At 41.2% G+C, this 26,386-nt stretch overlaps 2 protein-coding genes across 23 annotated transcripts in view; one reads left to right on the plus strand and one right to left on the minus strand.

Annotated features, from left to right (window-relative positions):
- Positions 1-26,386, plus strand: part of FAM53B (family with sequence similarity 53 member B) — a 169,657-nt gene that overhangs the window by 122,020 nt on the left and 21,251 nt on the right. The window lies entirely within an intron of this gene.
- Positions 18,079-26,386, minus strand: part of LHPP (phospholysine phosphohistidine inorganic pyrophosphate phosphatase) — a 265,744-nt gene continuing 257,436 nt past the window's right edge. For 2 of the 3 annotated variants that reach the window (XR_014788783.1, XM_084841524.1), the window contains one exon: positions 18,079-23,423. The gene's annotated coding sequence lies outside the window, so the exon portion shown is untranslated. The remainder of the gene's footprint in view (positions 23,424-26,386) is intronic. The other variant, XR_014788784.1, reaches the window with a different exon arrangement.

Consider the following 26,386-nt stretch of genomic DNA (forward strand, 5'->3'; position numbering starts at 1 on the left):
GCAGCCCTTCCCCCTCTGCCTTGCCACATGGCAAGTTTCACTTGAAACTTGTGGAGGGAAGCCTACCTGAAAGAGCTCTCTGGATTGTGATTCGTGAATAAGATGTGAGGCAGATGCTTTGAATACAAGTTTTAGAAAATCTTTAGCACTTTTTCCAATTGTGGAGAGCGTCAGAATTGCAGTGGTCTGGTAGAAATGTTTCTACATGATTCTGACACACTATACAATGAGGAAAAAGTGGGGAGAGACATACCTGAATGAGCTCTCTGGACTGGGGTTCTTGAATAATATGCATGGCTAATGGGACATAAAAAGTTTAGCTAAGAGTTAGTTCAGACTTCCATATTTCTCATATGAGTGTTGCAGTTATCAAATGATAGTTCGTGCAATACTACTGTCATAGATAAGCTATTACAGTGGGTTCCTTCTTACTATTTCAGCCTGCCCTCACTTTTGCATGTAATACCAATTTATTTAACCCTATTTGTGGGTTATTGGTGGGGGTGAGTGAGAGTGAGCAAATGTGGTACCTCCAGCGAGCTCCTCACTTCTACTTTCTGTAAACCACCTACGATCACTCCATTTGTAGGTTGTGAAAATGATGTCTGGACCCAGACACTCTGGGTTGCTTAGCGGTTAATCAACCCAGGGTTAACCCAACAACAAATCATAGGTTAACTCTGGAGGCAGCTCATTTGCTCACTCCTGCTCATACCTGACGACCCATAGTTTGTTGTTACATACGAAACAGGTCTAAAGAAATCTGATGTAAGGTAGTAACTTTGAGACAATAGTTTCTCAGTCCAGAAATAGAAACTTGTGGGAATACATCTAATGGAGGTTTCTCATTTCTACAGTGAATGTTGAGGTATTTGTGAACCAAAGAGCTCTGTCTGTCACAATCTGATACTATCTCGTCACTGTTTCCATTAGCCGTTATGATCTTTGATGCCCTTTTTCTTTGCTTGAAGTGTCTAATATTGTGTCAGCTGCCTGATGGCTGGAGAATCCAGATTGGCTAGTAGGACTAGTTTTGCATGTGGGGAGAGCATTCCATTATGACAGAGAGAATTTCTCATTAAATACAAATCATGCACTTGATATTAAAACTACCCTGTTGTGAGTAAAACCTCCCCATGGAGTGCCGGCAACACCTGGCCACCTCCTTCTCAGATATATGAGCTTCACAAAGTAACGTGCAAATGTGATTTCCACCTTGTACAACAGTCAAGCCTATTTATACTCACCTTTCTTGTGGCTCCATCACTTTGCCATTCCTTTCCCACCGCCCCAGACCTCTTTTTGTTAGACTGCTCTGTTCTGTACTGTGTTTGTTGTTTTAAGCGTGCAAATTTAACAGCTGCAACAGTGTCTCTATCAAGTTGAGGAAATCTTCTAAAAATGCTTTGGTGCCAGATTCTTTTAGCATTGTATTGTTTATTTATAGCTCTGCAAGAGTTCTTCTTTGCAGAACTATCCTTTTATTAAGATTTTCCCTTTTCAGAATTTTGGAGCCTGGTCTACAGGTTAGAGTCTTTCTCCATCCTTCCTGGAGATGCCAGGGACTGAAACTGGGATCTTTCCCATGCAAAACATGAGCTACGGCCCTGCTTCACCAATAATCCATGTATTATTGGGTATTAAGCTGCCTTGGGTGCCTTGCAAGAGGAAAAAAGGTGGGACATAAATGTAATAAATAAATAAATTATGCAGGACAGACAAACAAAACCTCTCCAAATTCTTCCAGCACCCAGTTTATATGTGCCTGGGCTTTTATTAAGATGTTGCCTGTGACTGGGACCGTTCTAAAACAATGACTATGTTTGTCGTAGGTTGTTGTGACTCATGTTTCAGTTTTTCATACACCATCTTTTTAAAAGCTCTGTTAACCTACACCTATATTAATAATTACGGTGGATGCAAGTCGCCAGGACAATTCTTGTCTGTGGAGAGAGGTCCTTGCCAACTATTATGTCCTGTGTAATAGGACATAATAGTTTGATTGTACAAATGGGGAATAGAGATTGAAATTTGCTTAGGCTGCCAGGTGAATTCTTTGCTGAAGTGGGCTTTGAACCTATGTCTCTCTGGCTCATATCTAATATTTTAACCACTAGCTCCATGATGCTACTTTTCTTGCTTCTTTCAAATCCCTCCTCAAAACCTTTCTTTTCCATGAAGCCTTTGATACAACCTCTACTTCTTGTACCCTACCATGAATAAGCCTACATGCCTGTGACTGAAACAATCACATATTCTTTCCCTGTTTGCCCCAGCCTCTATTTCCCTGCCCATGTTCTGTTGTCTATCTTTTGTCAATTTCTAGATTGCAATCTCCTCGGGTTGGGGACCTGTCCTCTCAAAATAAGTAAAGCACCATGTATGTGGAGGGTGATATGTTATGATATTCACCTCCAGATGCATACACTCATGTTGTTCCTATTGAGGGCCACTTATATGTTCTGGCCAATAATGTCTGTTCCTTCCATTATCTCTCGCTTTTAAAAAAATCATATTCAAGTGTCTTGGAAGTATTGCTGGAAATCGAGTACAATTTGGTGGATTCAGGTAGCCATGTTACTCACACGATAGATGCAGTTTTTACCCTAGCTATTTGAAGCTATCATCACGTAGTAATTGAACACAAGATACTTTTTTTATTTCCTAAGAGCAGTACGTTTCAGTGGAAAGACAACTCCCAAATAATAAAATTGTCACAATATGACATGACTGTTAAGATGACATGTGAATCCACCCATTATGCATACTTGATAAAATTAGTGGCACTGATGTGAAGATACTGATTGGCATAAATCAGATTTTAAAATATATCTTATCACTTTGGAAAATTGACTAACTTGATTTAGGGAATATCTCTACCTCTGAAAATAGTGTCTATAGTCATCTTTAAGTCTTATTTTACATTAATCTTGCCAAGAAGGAAAGTTTTTGTTCACTATCACAAACTGATCTGGGTTACTTTTCCCCCTAGTCACAATCTCTAACCAATTGCTTTGAGAGAAAGGTCAGTGCCTCCATTTTAACAGCTCTGCTTTAACTACTAACAGCAGTTCATTGAATGTGCCTATTTACATTCATGACTTCACCATGCTTGCGTGCATGACATCTAACTGAAGCAAGTATGTTGCCCAGCATTTGTCTTTAAAAGAAAACAATGTCTCAACTGTTCTGCCCTTGCTATTACTCACATGAGAGGAACAGATTGAAGGCATAACAAAGATGTACAGTGTCTCTTTGCAGAGTAAGTACAGATGCCAGTTGAATCTGAAAGAGTGACACTATCCCATGACTTTCTTCAATTGTTGAAGCATCTGAAGATGTATTGCATGTATTAGTGGGTGGCTGAGGTGACAGGCCAAGCCCCATCTTGGAAGAGCTCCCTAAGCATTTCAACTTTGCTTGCTTCTCTTCCCCATGTTTTTGTCCCCATAGTTGGCTGGAACCAGTGGCTACAAGCTCCCAAAAAGGGAAGAAGGGAAAATAGCGAAGCTCATTCTAGGCAACTTCCAAAATGGTTTTCCTAGAATCTCCCACCCAGTTTATTACATGGACTGGTTTTTTGGCCAAAGGTCCATCAGTTGCCACCCTACTAGTAACTGAATGCAGATTTTCAGACACGAGACATTTCTTCTTATTTAACAAAGGTCGGACTTGCACATGAAGCCTATAGGTTTGTTATAATGTCCTTAAACGTCCCTGGACAAGCATATTTTAAAAAGTGCTTAAGCAAGTCATTGGGTCCCAAATGGAACATAAATTTGCCTAATTTATTTTCTTTTTTTATGCAAGTTCTTTGGACTCAAGTTAGCTCCCATGTTAGTTGTTATGAGAACTTTGTGAATGCCCCTTGCTTAATAGAAACATTGAAAACACTGATGAATACATTAATAACAGATAAGCTTTGGATTTGTATTGGCCCTCCTCCTATGCAAGTACGGTGAATGGTCATAGCATTGTTGTAAATGTTTTGAATACAATTAGAGGATAGGTTTTGCAGTAACTATTAGTTTCTCTTTCTCTTGAGTTAAACAGTTCATGCAAAGTGATTTTCCAAACTGTGAATTATTTACATTTCGTTTAATCAGTAAGATTAAATTGGGTTTTTAAAAAACTGCCTGATGTTTAGGTTTTAGTGTTTTCATTTTAAATTTTTGGAAATCGCTCACAGGAGTATGTTGAGAGGGCAGTACATATGTACTGAAACAAATAAATAGAACAATTACCTATCAGAACATTACCTATGTTGCTTATATTTCTTTGCTTAGTTACTGTGGTTTTATTTTTTAAATGGTAAGAGCACACAATTCTAATTTGGAAAACCACCCCCACCAATGTTTGAAATCATGAGGCTGGGTTTTTTAAAATTAACATTGAGATTCTCTAGATTCTAATGAAGAACTAGATTTCCAGAAAAAAGCTTTCAATTGCTGAAGTTAACCTGATGTCAGTTATTTGTTGAACTGGTTTAGGGCACAATCCTATGGGGATAGTTGACCGCCTCAGAACTTGGAAGCGACCAACTATCCAATGCAGACTGGGTAGAGCCGGAAGGTATCTTCTCCTCAGCACTCTGGCCGCCCTGCATTTGTGGCTAAACAGCTGATTTTGGCTGTCTAACCGGGTTGCCTCGGAGCAGTGGCGGGGTGCGGCGGGAGGCCAGACGGTGTATAGGAAGCATTGTACCAGCACTTGTACAGTCCCCTCTCCTCCCTTCCCCCAGGATCACTCCCGTTTCAGCCACTCTGCACCGCTCTTATGAGCATGGATCCGGGGACGAACCACATCGCCAGGGAAGGGGAGGGGAGTTGCATTTGTGGGAACCAACCTCGGAGTCTAGACACTATCTAGCGGCCATAGGATTGCACCCTTATAGTACTTAGAATCTTATAAGTAGAGGGATCTAAAGACAAAGTGAGAGGCCTGATTGTTCAACAGTCCTTGCTGCAAATAAAGATGTTGATCTGATCACCTGTACGATTTCTCTATTCATTAACATTGGCCTTAGCAGAAAAACAGCCTCATATAATTGCAACATCTTGGTAGAGCATTAGTTATTATCTCTGTTGAATAACTGCTAGGGCAGCTTGCCATGTCATTACCAGGTACGTAACATTATTTGGGCTCCTGTTGACTTTGGTCTAGTCTATAAAGCAAAAATGTCTGAAGTTGTTAAATATGATTTAGAAGGCGAGACAGGTTAAGAGTGACCTTTCTTTTCTTTTCTTTAGAATAGCTTGTCACTTGGGTCAGCCCTTGATGAACCTAGACTTACAAAACTAATTCTCAAAACAGACTTTGAGGCAAGGAGGTTTATGAAGCAAGTCCAGCCTTTAAAATCTCAACACATGGTCTTGATTTAAGTTTCAGAAGGATCTGTCTTGAACTGAATGTTCTAGGACAACCTTCCCCAATCGGGTTCCCTCCAGTTGTGTTGAACTGCAGTTCTCATCATCTGAACTGCAGCTTCCATCATCCCCAGCCAGTGTTGCATGGGGAGGGCTGGTCGGGAAGGCTGTTCTAGGAGAAGATCCATAGGTGGGATTCACTCTCAGAGAAGTCCCCGCTAACATAAGCAAATTTAGCTTTGCAATATACATGTCGTTAACGTGTGTGTGTGTGTGTGTGTTTGTGTGCATCTAACAGAGAAAATATTAATTTGAGTTAATCTGCATTGGTTTTTGCCTGCAAATTAATCTCTGGAGAACCAGCTGACTTTTAATTACAATTTATATGTATGGGTGGAAGTATATTGGGGTGGTTGAGACATGTCAGTTTCTGCTGCAGTTGGTATGAGAGGAAGAAATGTACCTAGCAGCATGTTTAACTGCCTTTGATTTACCTAGCCAAATAGATCAGGCTCTCATTAATAATAAAACTGAATAGACTAGGAACAACCCTTCAATATGACATTAAGAGAAATACAAACCCCAGAATCTTTAAGATTCTTAAAGATACTTTAAGCACAATATTTGATTCAGTATTTGGAACAGACTAAACAATGCTCTCTAAGAGTCTTAAGAAAACCAGGGGGCTGTCTTCACAAGTGATTTAGTGTGAAGTTAGAGCAGTCTGAATTCCTTTGTGACAGATGACGCCGTCACCAATCCACTGCAAACCAGCCGCTTTCCTCTTGAAAAGCCGCATTTTCTGAAACTTGTTTTACTCCAACTATTTTACTGAAAACCGCTCCCTGGCGGTTTTATCACGGTGTACCATGTCGTCCTTGTCCTGCATTAAATCCTGAGTGTGCTTCTCTGACCTGGCAGTGACATGGTCAAGGGGGTGGGATGCCCTATTCCCTCTTATTTCCCCAACAGAAGTAGTTTTTGCCATTGAGAAAATCCCCAGGAGCACAGCAGCAACCCCTCACATTACCACAGTAGTGGAGGCACTCATTCACCTTAGCTAGCCTGCGCTTAATCTTTAACATATCCCCCCTTCTGTGCATGTTTACTCAGAAGTAAGAAGTAAATCTTGCTTACCTGCAGTGAAAGAGTTAAAGGCTAACTTTAGTAACTCTCCTTAAAGTGCTCTTTCGCTTCTCCGTTGCGATGTTGTGCTTCTTTGATGTTATGTAGTTTCTCTGATGTAAAGTCTTTTTTTATGTAAAGCTCCTTCTCCGCTTTATCACAGTAACGACCTTTCGGGTTTATGGGAGCTTCTCATTGAGATCAGGGAGAAGGAGAAAGAGAGAAAGTGGGGGGTTAGAAGAAATAGGCAAAAGTGCGCAGATGGGGGAAATGGGGTGCAAGCAATAACTCTGCAGCAGGTTGCTGGAATGTGGCGAAATTGGGGTGGGGGAAGCTCTCATCATTCTCTCAGATGCTGCACTGGAGAATTGGGGATTTTGGCTTCTTCAGGGAAGTCTGCACACATGGGGAAAATTAGCTGCTCTCTATTCATAATAATGTAGTAGCAGGGGGGAGCCTGAACAGGGGTGGGAAACAAGCCTCTCTCATTGGTTGAGTAGCCCCTGCCAGTTTGATGATGTTCAGTTCTACTCACCCCACCCCACCCCACCCCACCCCACCCCACCCCACCCCACCTGGAAGTATGCTCCGTTCAAGCACTGTGTGGCCCCTGAAACCCGGATTTTAAAGGTATGCTACGCTCAGCTTATCTTTCTTCATGTGTCCCTGGTGGACCAAAGCTGATTCCATGAAAATCTGGGTAATACTCATAAGCTCCCTAGCTAGACAGGCTTGCTAACCACTCTGAACAACCTAAAAACAAACCATGGGTTCTGACGATGGCTTGTTCGAGAAAAATAAGCCACACTGCATGGTTAACAAGCCACCCTGTGGAAAATGTCCTGGGTTCAGACATCACACCAACCCATTGTTCAGCAAACAATCTACGTGCAACCACTGAGTGTGGGTTAGTGTGTTATGCGAACCCAGTCATAAACTCTGCCACAAACATTTACTCACTCAAGAAAGAGACTCAGACTGACTCACTGACTCATTCAGACAATGGCAGACACACACAACTGCAGACACACACACACACTCACACTCACTCACTCAGAGCCAGGTCTGGTCCGAGACATTTTGCTGCCTGAGGAAGACCAGCAAATGTCTCCCATTCCTCACTGGATGAACTTGGATCAGTCACTCTTGTGAGGGTATAAAGGGGAGACCTTTACTTACTGGGGAGCTGGTGTGTTTCTGTTCTCCTACTGTAATGGGTGGAATGGGGAGGGTTCTAGAGAGTGAGTAGAAGATGACTGGCATGCTGGGCAGGGGAACACCTCTGACATCACCACTAGCTGCATGCTGGGCAGGGGAACACCTCTGACATCACCACTAGCTGAGCCAGTGAAAGTTCACAAAGACCACCATTTCAAATTCTGGGCATGCGCTCACATACAGCTTCCTAGGAAGGGATGGTAAAGTCGAATGGCCAGTGATAGATTCAGACTGGTTGTTAGGGATAGGAAGAGGCAGTGGGCTAACTAGAGAATACTGTTAAGGTGAATCAGTTAAGGTGGAGCAGCTGAGCTGAGCCGAGGGAACGAAAAGGCAGTAAAAAGAGCCCAATCTCTATATGTCTACTCAGAAGCGTAAATCCCTGAGCAAAATGAGGCTTACTTCCAGGTAAGAGGGACAGCTCAATGGAACTTGCGTCTCTGAGTAGATATGTATGTATGTATGTATGTATGTATGTATTTATTTATTTATTGCATTTGTATCCTGCCTTTTTTCCTCTGTAGAGGTTTGATATGTAGATATGTAGAGGTTTGCGCTATTACTAAACCTTATGCAAACATCCCCCTAGCCCTTAACTTCACAGCCCCCACCCCCCAAGCCGTCCACGAGACTAGATAACAACACTGGACTAACTGCAGTGCTGTCATACACTACTCTTCCTGCCTCCCATCAATATGGGAACAATAATAATGGACTCCTTCCCAAGGCTTTAGTAACCTGTACACTCACTGTGCCACCACTGCCCCTCGTGCAATGTGGGTGTAAGGGCCAACTTTATTTGCATTGGCAAGGTGTTCTTAAAAATGTTTACAAGCACAGCTAGCTAGTGAGCCCCCTGCAATGGTGGGCTGGAGTTGGAGCCCCCTTAGCCGAGTGGTTAATAAGGCCATAGGTCAGACTTGCTCCTTGGTCTGAACAGCAAGGCTCAGCTTTCTGCCATTTTCTGCAACACTAAACCTTGCCTTGCCTCTTTTTTGGTCAGCTTCGCCTTTCTCCAAGGACCTTGACTTGGAGCCAGGTATATGACAACCATCTGGATTTAATTTTCCCAAACACACAGTGATGGAATAATAAAATAAAGGTCGGGACAATTCCTCAAAATACAAATGGCAAACAGTTTCCTTGAAAGGTGCCATATAAGAGCCAAGAAGTTAAAAATTTCTGAAACCAGCCAATAGACTTTTATAACGGTCTAAGTGGTGCTTTCCTGGCAATCCATGGTTGCAACTCCAAGGAGAGACTGTGGATGGTTCTCTAGTGGGCAAACGAAAATGCACAAATGAAAATGTACTTTGTCTGCCAGTTGCCCTCTGTTTTAAGTTTGAGTATATTCTCTTTGCTGGCTTGGTATCAGGTCTTTTCTTGGTAGCTGCTGCCAGATTCCTGACATACTGACATACTGTAATGCGGCAGCCAGAAGCATTTGTTCATGACGGCTTAAGAAATTTTCAAGAAATCCTCGGCTGTTCTCTTGGCTTGAGATACTCATTTGCCTCCCTGCTTTGAGTCAAAGCAATATGGTCAAGGAACAGTAGTCCTCTTCCCCCACCACCCAGCCCCATTTCCCTTTAGAATGTTTTGATAATTGTTTCTTATTTTTCTGTCTGAGGCCACTGAAGAGAATAATGTAAAAGAACAAAAATAATTGTCCAAAACAGAGACAGTGTCCAGGCAAGACATATGGCAAGACATTAAAGGATGATTTGGAATCTACAGCCAACTTAAGCACAGCTGTTATAATGGTTCCTTTGGGCATGAGAAAATGTTACTCAAGTCTCTTGGACAAATCAATTGTTGTTGTCTACATGTATTTTTCATGCTGAAGTTTTAGCCATGATTAAAAGAAATACTTGTGGGCATCTTGTTTAGAGCTACTTCCTAAGCATCAGCAAAAGAGGGTTGTTGTCTTTAAAGCATAAATCACTGGAGCAATCAGTGCTGCCTAAACCCCAATCTCATAGCAGCTTCTTTTACAAATTTGCAAAGAACTTCCATGACCTGGGGCAACATCCACCAAGGAAAATCAAGAGTGTAACAGTATTCGTTGCTGCTCTCTAAATCTGGTAGTGAGTAGAGGCTCCAACCTGTGTCTCTGACACAGCCACAGACAAAACAAGCTTTCCAAACCACACAGATACCCACTTGTACATACAAGTATCCCATCGCCCAGGAACCCCAACCCTATTGGGCCTTTGGGCATATTTGGAATTTTGAAAGTGTCCTGGATGCCCCCCAAAATGGCTACTGTGCAGAGCGTGGTCACTCACAAAAACCTCACAAGATCTCATGGTTACAGCAGAGTCTTGCAATATCTTAGCACCCACTTCATTGCTCAGAATGATAATGAGATCACAGAATCATAGAATCATAGAACAGTAGGGTTGGAAGTGGGCTACAAGACCATCCAGTCCAACCCCCTGCTCAATGCAGGAATCCAAGTCAGAGCATCCCCGACAGATGGCTGTCCAGCCTCATATTGAATGCCTCCAGTGTGGGAGAGCCCACTACCTCCCTAGGTAATTGGTTCCATTGTCATATTGCTCTTACAGTCAGGAAGTTTTTCCTGATGTTCAGCCGGAATCTGGCTTCATATCATAGAATCATAGAATAGTAGGGTTGGAAGGGTGTCCTGCATTCTGGGATGATCGAGAAAAGATCCTGGCCTTCCTCTCTGTGACAACCTTTCAAGTACTTGAAGAGCGCTATCGTATCTCCCCTCCGTCTTCTCTTCTCAAGGCTAAACATGCCCAGATCTTTCAGTCTCTCTTCATAGGGCTTTGTTTGCAGTCCCCTGATTATCCTTGTTGCCCTCCTCTGAACCCTCTCCAGCTTGTCTGCATCCTTCCTAAAGTGTGGTGCCCAGAACTGGACACGGTACTCCAGATGAGGCCTAACTAGTTCTGAGTAGAAGGGAACTAGTACTTCCCAGGATTTGGAAGCTATGCTTCTATTAATGCAAGTCAAAATAGAATTTGCCTTTTTTGCAGCCACATCACATTGTTGGCTCATATTCATCTTGTGATCGACAACAATTCCAAGATCCTTCTCACTTGTAGTGTTGTTGAGCCATGTATCCCCCATCTTGTAACTGTGCATTTGGTTTCTTTTTTCTAGGTGCAGAACTGGGCATTTATCCCTATTAAATGTCATTCTGTTATTTTCTGCCCAGAGCTCCAGTCTGTCAAGATCACTTTGAATTCTGGTTCTGTATTCCACAGTATTAGCTACCCCGCCCAATTTTGTGACATCTGCAAATTTGATCAGCATTCCCTGCACCTCCTCCTCCAAGTCATTAATAAAAATGTTGAAGAGCACTGGGCCCAGGACTGAGCCCTGTGGTACCTCGCTCATTACCTCTCCCCAGGTTGAGAAGATCCCATTGATAAGTGCTCTTTGAGTCCAATCCTGTAGCCAACTGTGGATCCACCTGATGGTTGTTTCATCTAGCCCACTTTGAGCTAGTTTGCTCATCAGGATATCATGGGGCACTTTGTCGAAAGCTTTGTTGAAGTCGAGGTATATTATGTCCACAGCATTCCCACAGTCCACAAGGGAGGTTTCCTGATCAAAAAATGAGATCAGATTCGTCTGGCAGGACTAGTTCTTGACAAATCCGTGTTGGCTTCGAGTAATCACTGCATTGTTTTCAAGGTGCTTACGGATGGATTTTTTTGTTATCTGCTCCAGAATTTCCCAAGGGATTGATGTCAGACTGACTGTTCTGTAGTTCCCAGGTTCCTCCTTTTTACCCTTTTTGAAGATAGGGACAACATTAGCCCTCCTCCAGTCATCTGGCACTTCTCCCATCCTCCATGATTTCTCAAAGATAATGGACAGTGGTTCTGAGAGTTCTTCTGGCAGTTCCTTTATTACTCTAGGGTGTAGTTCATCTGGCCCTGGAGATTTGAACTCATTCAAAGTAATTAGGTGTAATTAGGCCTATCGATCTCAAGCTGCAATTCTGCTCCATCAGCCTGTACTTTGCCTTTGCCAGGGGGGTCTTAGACCCTCTTTTGGGAGAAGACTGAGACAAAGTAGGAATTGAGCACCTCTGCCTTTTCTTTGTCATCTGTTATCATTTTGCCATCCTTATTTAATAGCTGAGCCACCATTTCTTTCCTGTCTTTTACTATGCACGTAGCTGAAGATAGCCTTTTTGTTGCTTTTAGCATCCCTCACTAACCTCAGCCCGTTCCCAGCTTTAGCCTTCCTGATGCCATCCCTGCAATTCTGTGCTACCTGCCTGTACTCTTCCTTTGTTACTTGGCCTTCCTTCCACTTCCTATATGTGTACTTTTTTGTTTTCAAGTCATCTCTAAGCTTTTTGTGAAGCCACCTTTTCTTCTTGTTGGAATTGTTTGTAATTGTGCCTTGAGAATTTCCTTTTTTAAAGACTCCCACCCATCTTGGACTCCTTTTCTTGTTAGAGTCGCTTGCCATGGGACCTTACTGATCATTGTTCTGAGTTTATTAAAATCAGCTTTCCTAAAATCCAGGGTACGCGTTTGACTACACTCAGCTTTTGCTTCCTTTAGAACCATGAACTCAAGTATAACATAGTCGCTTTCCCCCAGAGTTCCTGTAACTGCTACTTTACCCACTATGTTATCTCTGTTGGTTAGGATCAAGTCAAGGATAGCTAATCCTCTAGTTCCTTCCTCTACTTTGGGCTGCAGATGGAGCTGGGGGCCTCATGGGCACCGTAGAATGTCTCCGGGAGGTGCTCTGATGCTCATGATACTGTGGGCATCTCTACACCCACCTAAAATCCTGCATTTAAAATGGGGTTTTCTGCTTCCGTTTTAAATGCGGGATCATGACGACTCCTTTTTTCACACACTTCCTTTCCCCGGTTCCCTTTCCCCCTCCTTCTCCCCATATCTGAATCTTCCATTGTCTTTCATTGATCATGCTCCTCTTCTTTCCGCTTTTCCTCTTTTCACGTAGGGAACTCAAGCGGAACACAAAGGGGTGATTTGATAGCTCATTATCCGCAGTCTATTTAAAAACAGAACAAAGGGCATTTAGTGCAGGAGACACCCTGGAGGGTCACGACATCATGTAAAGAGCCCGCAAACTTCCGTGAGGGAGCAATCTTAATCGCAGGTAAAAGCTCCATGTGAAGAAAGCCCGTGTTGGGGATCGCAGCTATAGCCAACATACATTCAAGTCCCTTTCTTCTAATGCAATGTCCAGTCTATAACACCGTCCGCTGGTTATTTTTGACACTAGTGGTCTTCTGCTATGACCTAGCCCTTCCACACCATTGGCATTATCTGGCCCCATCTTACTGTCAAGGCCAGAATGTAGCAGCCTGCTTCTGCTTGTCAGTCCTCTTATGCTGTCTCTCCAAAGTCTTCATACACAGAAGAAATGACAACATGTTTTGGGGAATTACTGTGGATTTGATTAAAGAGTAAATATCTAATAATTCATTGATGGGCAGAATAAAGAATGGAAATGGATCCTTTGTGAACTGGTGAGTTGAACGTACCCAATTATTCTAAATTTACTTTAATGTAAATTTATTCTGCAGTTTACAGTTAATCCTGATTATCGTTTTATCATTTTGTTAATATAATGTAACTCAGTATCTTTCTGTAAAAGCACTCTCCTTAAACATAACTATATATGATCTTGTATTAATCATCTAGTAAATTGTCTCAGCCTGCTTTGGATTGTTCATGCTTTAACATCTCATAGTTGTGATAAAGACTATGCTTAAACTGACATAAGATGCCTTTTAGAATCACAGAAATGGAGCTGGAAGGGACAGAATGGATTATTTTAGTCAAAGTGCCTGTCCTGAGGCAGGGAATTTTATACTTTAAGCATTTCTGCCAGATGCCTCTAGTTTCCTCATAGGAATTTCCAGCAGTGGAGATTTCCCAACTGTGGAACTTGTTCCAATGCCCCACATTTTCTGCAGTTAAGAAGTTTTCCTAATACTCAGTCTGAATCAACTGCTTGCCCTTAAATCTATTACATCTTGCTTGTCCTGTTAGTAGCATAGAATGAACTCTCCTTTTTAGGATGGCTCTTGTGTCCACCATTTATTCTTATTTTGCTCCAGTTTAAAATGCTTTGTTCCTGGAACCTTTAATTGTATGACTGAAGACCAGGGTGGGCAATTTGCACTCCCCATATATTTTTGCCTACAACTTCCATGGGCACTAGCTACTATAGCCAATGGCTGGATGGTGAGAGGGCCACAAGTTGCCCACCACTGCTGAAGGCAATTCAGATGTTCAGGGAAATAATCTGGTAGAATCCTGGATTGTACCACTTCAGGCTGCAGGCGGTTGTCTGCAATACTCTGCCCATGTAGAATGCTTGCTGTGGAGGGAAAATACTAAGCTAAAACTCCTTGACATACTAGCTTTCCTTTTGCAAGGTTTTTTTTTGTGGGGGGGTTGTGTGTATGTTTGTTTGGCATTAAACAGATCCCCACCTGCAGTCTGAAATTAATAGTCCTTGGCAAACTGTAGCATGTGCTTTTCTTGCACATTTGAATTATATTTGTACTCTTCATATGCTGCTCCAAATAAATGCACAGGGCAGTTACAGTTGTGTGAAACACTAATTGTTACTAGTACTACATTTCCATTTTTAGGAAGTGTCATGTGTTCTGCTATACATTAACCCTTTTCAAGGTATTTGGATATCTATGTTGAATGGCATCCTTTATTTTAAACAATTGCCCTTCTCTCCCCCCGCCCCCCCAAAGCATCATGCTTCAACAAGACATAATGGATGTCCCTGATATGTAGAAAGCTTTCTCTAGAATCATTTAATGGACCAGCTGGCTTTGCATTCAAAGCCTTACACTATATACTTGCATTGAACTGCCATTTGGAATGGAAAATAGTTAAGAAATGAATTCTTTTTTTTTTATCAGCAGCATGCTGGTTGGAATACATTGCTGACAACGTCTAGAGAAGTAGACATACCTCTACACTGTCAGCAAGGTATTAATGTAACAAATCAGTTAAACCATCCTTACTATGGTAAAATATTTGCTTCACGACCAGGACTTGTACAAGCCAATAAAAGCTTAGTAAATGAGCCCAACATTTTTCTAACCTCTGTGCAAATAGAGCATTTCCATAATATGCCACAATTGGTAGTCCTGGGTATAAACATCATGTAAGCATGAGGTTCAGATTCTATTAGTATTAACTCCAGAGTAGTTGTTTTTACTTGACAAGCACAAAATAATTTCCCTGTATATGGTTAGATGATCAGATTCAATTCTAGGTATCTCCAGGCAGGACTGTGAAAGACCTCTGCCTAAAACCATGAAAGGCAATATTGAGCTAGGTGGACCAGAGATCTCAGTATAAGGCAGCTTCCTTTGTTCCAAAGTACTCTAATTTTAGATAATGATTTTGTTCTCAACAATCTTTTATTCATCTTGACCTTGGCTGAAACAAGGCTAGTTAGTAATGATTAGCCAAATATTTCCAGAACAATCTATTCTGCAGGTGGTTTTCTGCTTTTCCTCATGCTCCTGTAGTCTTTTACTATTGCTGTTTTATGCAGTGGAAACAGCTATAGAATAAATGGGGTGATCTGGTCTCTTGAGAGTAAAATATGAGGGACCTTTTCTAAGAATAGCAGGTGGGGCAATGTAAACCTTGCCAGATGCAGGGACAAACTGCAGGCACACTTTATAGTTCTGATTCCTAAGGTGCTTTAATTGAGCCAACTTGGTAATTTTGTATTGTGAAGGTATTTCCGTAGTTTATTGTCCACACCTTTACACATACACACTGTGTGTATGTGTGTTGAATAGGAAAAACACATTACCAAGGTATAGTTCACACAAGTCAGCCTCTTTTTTTCTACATCTGTTTTAATCATCTGCAGATACGGAATTATAAAGTGAAATATAATGTGTGAAGTGGTGATGAACTGTTGTTTCATAGATGCCCTGTGCTCTAAGATCTGTGGCTGTGATGGCTCCAACAGTGGTGCTGTGACTGAGGAAAAAATGCAGAAGAGTGAATATTGGTGGTGGTTCACTGCCAGTACAAACCTTACATTTCCCCATAGAGTCCTGTACCTGGGGATAGATGGAAGGGGTTGTGTGGAGTGGATGGCTTGTGGGTCTGAACCAGCCCTTAATTATCCTGCTTTCTGTGACTCTTAAACAATACGCCCAGGTAACTTTCTTCCTTGCCTGCTTCTGCAGGTCACTGGAGATCTGCTCTCCTACCTCTGCAGAATGAAGGTCTTGCTACTCACATCATGCTGCTTTTAAGAACCACTGACATTTGCTTATTCTGGAGCACGCTCAGCAAACTTGGCACTGCTTTTCTACAGACTAGACTAACTTTCCTGGTGTGTAGCAATGTTTAAATCCCAACTCTGTGGAATTGCCCAGATACTAAGAAGATTGAATATACTGTGCATATCCAAGAAACGTCTGTGCGCTTTCACAGAATATAAGTCATTGTTGGATTGTAACTCCAACCCCAAATCACAAGGCAATAAAGAATTAAAACAACCCATAAATGAAAGTTGTTCTTAACTCCAACATCCTTTTTCAAGCTCTACTCTCTGCTGATCCATATCTCATACCTAACTGGCAGTATACCAGCATGCACTCACACACTTAACATGATTGCACCAAGAGGGCCTTTCAATGTCCTTTCTGTATCCACCTCTGTCACAGAATCACAGAACAGGAAGGGACTAACATGCCTCTCCTCATGGTTGGAAACATGCAACCCCACTCCAGATCAGTGAATGTGATGCCAGAAGCAGAGAACAGATGTATCTCCAAAAAGGTACCTGCTGGACACATAGCTCCAGGTGATTTAAGAAAGTGATTCTGAAAGGCATGTAAATATAAATTTGGGGGTAGGTGAAGCTATAGTGACACCACTCAATACTCCCCCCACTGATTTATAACCTTGCTTCCCTGTTCTATGCCCTCTGAAGACTAACGCCCTTTGAGTCCCCAAGTCAAAGGAAACTGCCAGGTCAGATTATTTATCCATTTAGCCCAGTAGTGTTTACTCCAACTGGCAGTGGCTCAAGCAAAGAATAAATACAGAACAAAACAATGACGTAGCAAAGAGATATGTAGAAAAAATAATCATGAAGTGTGGTTGAAATTTTTATTTTATATAGGTATAATTTTATTTTCTAAACTACCTGAAGGGTCTGAAGGTGACACTTTTCTACAATGTACACAAACCCATTATAGTCAAATTAGAATAATAAAACACAACTACACTCATTCCATTTTGGTTCTCTCCCAACTGCAGGGAACAAAAGTTGATACAGTAATGGGCAGAACCACTGATTTGACTAGGGATGGATGCATTAGCCTGTTTCTGGTCACTGTCATTTTTTTATGAGTTCATAAGTCTGTTCTGTCTCGTTTCTGCATTGATAAACATCAGCATGAAAATTCATATTTAAATAAATTTTTAATGTATTTTCTCACAACACACACATTTCTAAAATTATTTTCTTGCAAAGTATGCATTTTAAATGTACTTTAGCTTAAAATATGCATTTCAAAACACATTTTAGTGTTTTTTGACCCAAGAACTGCATCGCAAAATTCGGAGAAGAATAACTGTGTTCTGATTCACACATTAATTTGGGAGATGCGGATGAAGTCAGTTTATATCAGAATTTGCAAAGAACAAATTCCTGAAGCATCTCTAGATTTGACATTTGTATCTAACAACAACAAAATAATAAAAAGTTTGATATTCTTAATATAAATAGCTTTATTTACTCTCAATGTATCCTCCAAAGCGTTCAAGAAGAAATACATGTTTCTAAAAACAACAAGAAATATATGATATCCCTGTTTTATGCTTACCACAACCTGATGAGGTAGGTTAAGCAGAGAGACATTGACAAGCCCAGTGTCACTCAGAAAGCTTTGAGCCAAGGTCTTCCTGGTTTACACTAAACACTCTGACCACTATACCACACTTGCTCAGTATGCAATGTATGTTTTCCAGTAATGATTATTTGTATAACAGTACTTATCAGTACAGTCAGTACTTATGTCCATTTGGTTCTCAGTAACATTAATAAGTAATTTATCTTATCCTCCATTAAGAAGAAAAGCAAAGCACATATAATCAACAGCACAATCCTTTAATGTCTATTCAGAAGTATGGCCCATTTAGTTCAATGGGGCTTACTCCCAAGTAAGTGTGTATAGGATTACAGCCCAAGTATCTCCCCCAAAGTCTTTTAGTGCAGGGACAAAATCTAAGTCTTTGGGGCCTGTAGCCAGTGGAAATTCATGAGCCCAAGAATTTTCAACCTTTTTGTTTTTTCAGAGTTAAGGCAAAGAAGGCAGAGAGAATAGGCTGAGCTTTCAATGGGAAACTAGTGAAGTGGAGAAAAGGGACTTGTTTTGAGTGTCTTACATTTAAAGTAAAATAGGAAATGAATAAAAATGATCAGGGATGTGTCTAGTATGTCATATGGGACACTGTTAAAATGCTTAGACATTCACTGTTGCCTGATTATCGGCAACTAAACAGTGGCCTGACAGTAAGATTTGCCTCATTATTTGCGAATATAATAGTATTCTTAAGAGTGAAACCATAGGAGTTGCACCTTTTTTTTCATTGTGGAATTACTTCAACTACAGTAGAAGTTTCTTAGGTCACCTGATGAGGGCCCGATATGGGTGCTACACTCATCTGAGGTTAGACTGATGACTGTGAGGAGTACTGGCTTTTTCCGTGCTGGCATTCTGTGTGTGTGTGGCATTTCTTTCAGGTCCATTTTATTTTAGCTTTTAGGAGGCTGGTTAAAAACTGGCTATTTCAGAATGTCTTTGGAGCAGAGGGCAGTAGTGGTTCATGCATGCTGGCCGTTTTGTAAATTCTATTTTGCTGTTTTTAGCTGTTTTGCTTGTTTTGTTTTATTGTCCTCATTGTGAATTTTTAAGCCACATTGAGGGCCATCCTGGGGCCATACGGTGAAATATAAATTCAATAAGTATAATCAACAAAAATACTCAAGTTTTGTTATGTACAGGTGTTAAAGGCACAGATGACTTGTTCTGTATGGAATTAGGCACCACATCTTGATAGACCAATATTCCCTATACTGCTAATACAATGTGTGTTATTGTTCTGTTGCTGGTTTTTATATTGCCTCTTTATCTGGGCTTTAGCCTGACTGTTAACAGGCTTCTTTGCATATTTTATCATCTTTACTACCCTCCTTTTTGGGGTGTAGCATTTATTCTGTGATAATTTCATCCTGAAAGTCTCTTCAAATTCAGTCAACAAGGGTTCCTTTACAACTGTCAGAATTATTCCAGTTGTTAGTTTACTCATTCTGCAGTGTTTTAAATACTAAGTGCCAGTCTGCTTCACTTTTGGTTGGACGAATCCTGTAATCCCAGTGTTGTTCCGTAAAAGGATAGACAGTAGCTTCTAATAAATGTTGTTATACCTTGTGTTTCAGTTGTGACCCTGGAGTTTCAAAGGTCACTCTGTCTTTTCTACATATTGGGGAAAGATGCCGTATAAATTCTGGACTTTTTCTTTATTGTCGAGCACTATTAAAAAGGTGTAAACCGTGTTCTCCCCACCTGGCACCCTCCAAATGTGTTGGATTACAACTTCCTTCATCCCTGGTAAATGCTGTGCTGTCTGGGATGTTGGGAGTTGTAGTCCAACACATCTGGAGGGCACCAGGTTTGTGGAAGATTGGTTTAAAGGGACCAGAGTTGTTTGGGATCCTGATGTCATCCCCATTTGCTCAGTAAAGCTCTTATTGAGAATCTCCAGTTTAAAAGAATTTCTTAGTTCTTGAATCTGCATAGATGGAGACCCAGTAAATTGCTTATAATGTGTGGTATTCTCTATTAGGTTTCAGTTTCCATGCTTTGCATCACACACACACACACACACACACACGTACACCCTGCCTGTAGCTGCTGAGAAACTTGCAGTGGGAAACTGGTTTTGTTGCTTTGCATGATTAGAGTTGGAGACCTCAAAATCTTGTGTGCATAGACAACTTGCAGATGGCATCTGCTGACACCAGGCTGGGCCAGCGTGGTGGAGCTTTGTTTTGGGGCCGGGGAGGGCGGAATCTGAATCAGTCTGTTATGGGTGGGGTTTTTTGTTTTTGTTTTAATATAGGTGACATTTTCCCCACCTTGAAGATAATTCCAGCCACTTTAATCAGTCACACGAAATAGTTTTTTGGGAGAAGTCTGAAATCCCTGTCATCTCTTTTTCACATCTCATGAAGATTGGAACGCCACTCTCTGGCAGGGGGTGTTAAGTAATCATTGTGGATTGTGTTTTGGCAGAGCCTCCCCATCTTTACAGGAGATAGCATCTGGCTTGAAGTTTAAAGAGAACTTCCAATAAAGCAGCAAGGCCCTGCAGTTACTGTACATGTTTTGTACCAGCTTGCTTTGAAGTTAACATGCTTTGGTTTGTATGGTTTCAGTAAAGAAGCTGAAGCATGGTACCTCCAGGGGCTACTTCTGCCTCATACTACTGGCCTTCCCCCCCTCCTGTGCTGTGCAAATAGAGCTGGTTTTATGTAATGTACCTAGTGAACTTTATGCAGGAGAGCAATTATTTATTGGCAGCTATTGAAATAAAATGAGGCCTTGCCATTTCATTAGGGCTGACCCCACTCGTATCTGAGAGATGCAGTTGTTTCCTTGTTTGCCTTTTGCTCCTAGGGGATAGCATTCACTACTGGCTAAGTTCAACAGCTGGTTACTAGTCCTACACTCTCTTTTCAGATGGTTTGTTCTGAACACAGGGCTGTATGTATGAGTGCCCCAATTCTGTGGGAGCACAGAAAAATGCAAAATGTGGTATTCATGTTTCTGAGGATATCTGGTTGCATTTTCTTTAAAAACAAAGTTCCTAGTCCTTATGATTGTGAGGACATGTTTGAAAATGGCGGGCCATGCCAGGTGAAATCTTCGAAACTAGAGAGGTAGTTAAATTTTTTTTTTTTAGTGATTGGGCTTCAGTGCCTTGCATTGCTCTGCGTGATTAGCAAAACCAGAATAAATGATGCAGTATAACAAAATGTACAAACTTGCTAAATTAATCCACATAACTTCTGCGGATCATGAGATTCAGGTTTTCTTGGTGCAGAATTAATTGCCTGAGGCAGAATTTTAACTTAATTTTTTTTTTTAGTGAGAAGCACACATAGGCCTGCTCATAAATTATAGGTTGATGTTTTCAGAAGTTTCCATTTACATCTGACTGTTCTTTTCTTCTGTACTCCCTTGCATGGCATGAGAGCTCACATCTCTAGATTTACAGAGAGTCTTTGAAGGTGGGGAAGATAAGCTTCAAACACAGGCTTGCTGTACCATACTTTATAAATACTTTGAAAAATAACAGTAAGCATGATATGAACAGTGCTATTACTTAATAGGCCATCAGACCAGATCCATTTTTCTGAAACATGTACAATTCCCAAAGAAGCCCACCATACAGAACAGGACTTCCCAAAACATGGATGGGGTGCAGGGTGCATCTTGATAGGGAGTGAGGCTTGGAGAAAATTTAGCCCATTGCTTCTGTGCCTTTAAGTAGCCTTCCTCAAACTGGTGCCCTCCAGATATTTTATACCTCAACCCCCATCAGCCCCACCTGCATGGCCAGTGGTCAGGAATGGTGGTTATCATCCAAACCATGTGAAGGGGACCATGTTGGGGAAAGCTGCTTTAGGATCTATTTAGCTGTCATGGCTAACAGCCACTGAGAGAGCTATCCATGAATATAAAAAGTTGCATAAAGTATTCAGCTCTGATGTGTGAGTTTAAATGTGTTGCTAGAAAGTTATATAAGACAAAATGCTTAACTTTACTGTTGCATATAAACAAGTATTTTTTTTTTTTAAAAACCCATGTTTTAAAATACACATATTTTATCACATTGTTTGAGGAAATGTCCTTAAATGAAGAGAGCATGATAAATCTTACCACTAATGGGTAAATTCAACAGTAATTGCAGCTGCCAGATGCATTTCAACCTTACGGTCTTCTTCAATGCCATAAATGTTGCAAACTGGATTAGCTAATCCAGAGGATTATAGGAGTGTTCATGGTTACATAGATTGAAAGGCATATTCTTTCCATAAAGATGTATATTATACTTCAGTTAACTCCATTTGCAAATCTTACTTGGAATATCTTGTTATATTAAAAAAAAAAATACTGGGCTGGGCTGCATATAGTAATTTGCCATTTGTTTCTTCAGATAAACAGGTTTACTATGGGGAATCATCCACTCACCAGGCTTTCTAAATCGGGACAAAAGTGGATTGCAATTCCAAATGGTTAGGTTCAAGTGTGTAAAGATGAATATACAAACATTTGTGTGTGTGTGTGTGTGCGCGCGCGCGCATGTGTGTGCAATCCTGTAGAAATAGATGGGTGGCTCTGACCTCCCCTGAAGTTGGAGGCAACTGCCTATCCAATGCAGGGTGGAAGCAGCACAGAGGAGAGGCTTCCCAGTGTGCTTCAGCCACCCTGCACTTCGCCTTAGATGCATGTTTTTGGGAAGGGAGCGGGAGACCAAATAGGAAGCTGTCTAAAACAGAAACAGCCCGTTTTCATCAGTCTGAGCTCTATGTTATGAGCGTGGAGGTGGCAGCGGAGGCTCTGTTCTCTCCACGTGAGCAATGAGGGGTGGGGGAGCGGAGCACAGTTTCCCGGCTGTGTGCTTGTAGCGCCGTCTATGAGGTCAGAGCTGGGAAACCGAGAAATCCTATCTCCCCTAGATGCTGTCTAAGGGACACAGGATTGCTCTCTCCATGTGCTATATATAGGAATATCGAAAGCTGCCTCATACTGAGTCAGACCATCGCTTCTCTAGCTCAGTATTGTTGACAATGATGAAAGCGGCTCTCCAGGGTTTTTTTCCAGCCTTACCTGGAGATGCTGGAATTGAAACTGGAACCTTCTGCATACAAAGCAGGTGCTCTGCCACTTAGTGTGTACTATGTTTCAGTTGCCACATCATGTCTTTCAAATGCTTGGGGCTTAATCTTGGTGCGCCATGCTTGCAAATGAGAGAAGGAAATACGTGGCCACACGAGTACCTACAGGCAACTAGCTGTGAGGGTAAAATTCCTGCCATGTTTATGCTGGGTGACATAATTCTGTAGCTCAAGGGGGTGGGGATGCAAATGTGACTCGGCAAAACTTGAGCTCGTTGAAGTCCTCCAATTTGCACCTTGAAGCTTGTTCTATCAATTTGGGTCCGTATCAGATTGTGAGATTTTTTTTCTGGCGTGGAAATTTGTAGGTATTTCTATGTGCATTTCTTGAAATGTATGCATTTGTGTGCACAGTTTTAAAATGTACACATTGACTAAAGGCTGTATGTGAATATTTCTCAACTGTATGCATTTTTTCAAGCACATTTCCCAAAATATATGTATTTTTCATACACATTTTTTGGGGTGTGGAAATCAGGTCACCAGCCTGTAAATGTATGGATTTCTGATCATCTGTGTTCATCTCTGTGGGTTGTGAATTGAGAAACCTTGTATACTTTACAAACATTTAATTTAAACGTTTAATTGCTCCCCAGTCCCTAGGTGGGGGTGACAGGAGTCAACAACAACAAAACATTTAGGCTTCAATGTATAGATCTCAGTTCTTCTGATTCTTGAAAGCAGGTCTATCTGTGCTGCAGTAACTTTCTGAAATAATGAGTAAAGAAACACAAATTATTATTATGCAGAACAAATATTGTACGGGGAGAACTCATTGATACAGCAGTATTGGCAGAGTCTTCCTTCCTAGGTGTATAACCCAACTTGGACTCCCTGCCAGGCATATAGTATTCTGTTTGTATTTCATGTATTTTTATAACTACTCTCTGTGTATTTTTTTCCTGAGCATTTCTGTCATATATTTTCCTGACACTTCATTCATCACTTGGAAGTTAAAGCCAGGGAAAAGAAATGCCAGTATAATATCTGCCTCCTTTTCTCCAGTGTGACTGTTGATCTTGGAGTTCTTTGGACTTTCCCTCATTGCTCTAGTATATACTGGCAAAGCTGGCTAATTGCTGCTGGGAGAAATAAGACAGCCACATCTTTCAGCATCTCTTGGAACTGGGCTCCAAAACTCACAGTCATGGTGCAAATTAGGAATCTAAGGCAACCAGCAGTTAGAACTATTAGATTTCTACATTGACTTTAACATAGAGAGTCAGTGTATCGATGTATTTCATTTCAGCTCTTGGGTTCCATGGAATGCCATAAAAGTTAAATACCAAGATACTGGCTGCATTTAGACATCACAGTAAACTACAGTTCATCATGACAGGAGTGAGCCTAGCATCCGGGTGTCACAGTAAACCATGGTTCATTGTGATGGGAACGAGCTCCTCCAGAGGGCCATAATTCAGTGGCACATGCTTTGCATGCAAAGGGTCCCAGGTTCAATCCCTGGCATTTCTATCATCAAGACCCTTGCTTGAAACCCTAGAGATCTGCTTCCAGTCAGTGTAGACAGTACTGATCCAGATGGACAAATGGTTTGACTCCATGTAAGGCAGCTTTCTATGTTCCCTCTCCACCTGTGGTATGCCCATGATGAGGAGTTCAGAAGCTTTCATTTCTGTTTTTGATTAGTTTGTCATGTTGTCTGAATCTGACAAAATCTGGTTAATCTTAACTATCTATGGTTTATTTGAAAAAAGCCAACATTAAACCATGGGTTACGATGCTAATTTATTTCAAGATTACTCACAGTTTAGGGTTCAGATGATACACAAATCTGTGGTTAATCTACATTGAGAGTGGAAGCTTCTGATGTCTTGTGGCTACACTGGGAGAAAGGGAAGGGAGGAGTATGCAGTCCCAAGGGGTGGCATATTCCTGTTGTGACAAACCATGGTTTATCATGATGCCTGACTGTAGTCAAACTTTTATTTGCAAACTGCTTTATTGCGATTTCTAAAAGGTGAAAATGACATTGACCTACCTGCTTTGCTTTTTCCTTTAAGTGGCTGAGTAACTATTTTAAGAATTGTAAGTACATATGAATGGTAACAATGGAGTATTGTTCTTTGGACTCCCAGCCCTTCTTGTCAACCCTTGATGACAAGGGTTGCCTTAATTGACTAACTGTCCAGATTTTGAATAGAATGTTTCAGGACTTGTATCACTACATCGCAGATCAGGTGATGTTTGAACATAGTTAATGAAAATACTGTTTCAACTAAAAGAGACCAAAAAGAAGTATATGTTAGCTGCATTGCATTAAGTCAGTAGAGGGCTTCATTGTAAATGTTCAGTGCAAAACAACACTGGAACCTTTTTATGACAAATTTTGATTTAACACAGATTCTCCATCTGTCATCTCTGATTATTGATTTTTACCCCCCAGAAAATCACATGGCCATTAAATTATTTTTGCCCCAATTGTTTGAGTTGCTAACATAGACACTCACTTTTAATGTATCAAGTGCTTTGAAAACTTTTAGCTTGTTCATTCTCATCAGAATTCCCAGTTAAGAGGGGAAAAGAGATGTGACTTGACCAGAGGCCACTCAGAGATAAAGAACAAAAAAATGATTTGAACTCAGATCTTTCTAGGTTTAACAGCCCAATGCAGCCCTCTGGACTACAGTGTTCCCATATAATTCTCAAAGGGATAGTTTGCTCTTCAGAGAAGTTTCTTTGTCCTAGCTATAATGTAATAAGGGGAAAGATGATGAAGTCCTCTGCAAGGACCCATCTTGGGTGCACTGTTTTGATCATTACAGGTCACAGACATCTGAGTAACATCTGTGAGGTCCCAGCTCATGAATACATTGCTCATGCAAATACAGACATTCCAACCTTAGCATTTTAAAAAATGACCCAATATATTATAGCAATCAGCTCTTAAAAGGGTGGACTACTCGATACCTGTACAGCTCAAAGTCACTCCACAGTTTCCTTCTCGCCAATGAGTTATTTTTAGCTCTATGAAGAAACAATTGTAGCACAGTGTGCTAAATGGCAAGCATGACAGTTTAGTAGGTAAGACTAGAATTGTTGACAACTTGTAGCATTACACCTTCAACAGGAGAACTGTTGCAATAACCCAGCAGGGATGAAAAAGAAAAATGTGGTGGTGGGGGGAAGGTATTTGTGTAAAACCATTTTAGTCTTTTTAACTTTGTGCACCCTAACCTAGTTAATACTATTTTTCCTAGCATAGCTACTTGGGGATTGCTTGCTTTAGAGGAAGATATTCTTGGAATTTTACCCCCACACCCTAAAAATACAGACTGAATTTTACATTTGATAAAAAGGAGTATTTTGATGAAGAAATGTTCGTAAGTGTTGTAACCGTCTCAGTGTGTGACCTGCAAAAATGAGTGACTGCTAGATGTAATTGGGAAACTGATATTCTGTGTTTCGGTTATCTAAACCTTTAGAATGGATAACTGAACAGCAAATATTGTTCAAGGAGCAAGTTGGATTTAGGCCTGGAAGAGCTACTATGGATCAGCCTCCCCCAACCTCCCCCAAGCTCTCCAGATGTGTTGGACCGCAACTTCCATAATACCCAGGCAACATAGCTCTCTGATGGAGAATGTAACCGGGGAGGTGGGAAATATACTATGGAGAAGCTGATTTCTCTGAAGAATATAGTATCCAGATGG

The sequence above is a fragment of the Heloderma suspectum genome, chromosome 3, assembly GCF_057233095.1.
Source record: "Heloderma suspectum isolate Gila_16-S chromosome 3, 16-S_ref, whole genome shotgun sequence".
In the NCBI taxonomy this organism is placed as follows: domain Eukaryota; kingdom Metazoa; phylum Chordata; class Lepidosauria; order Squamata; family Helodermatidae; genus Heloderma; species Heloderma suspectum.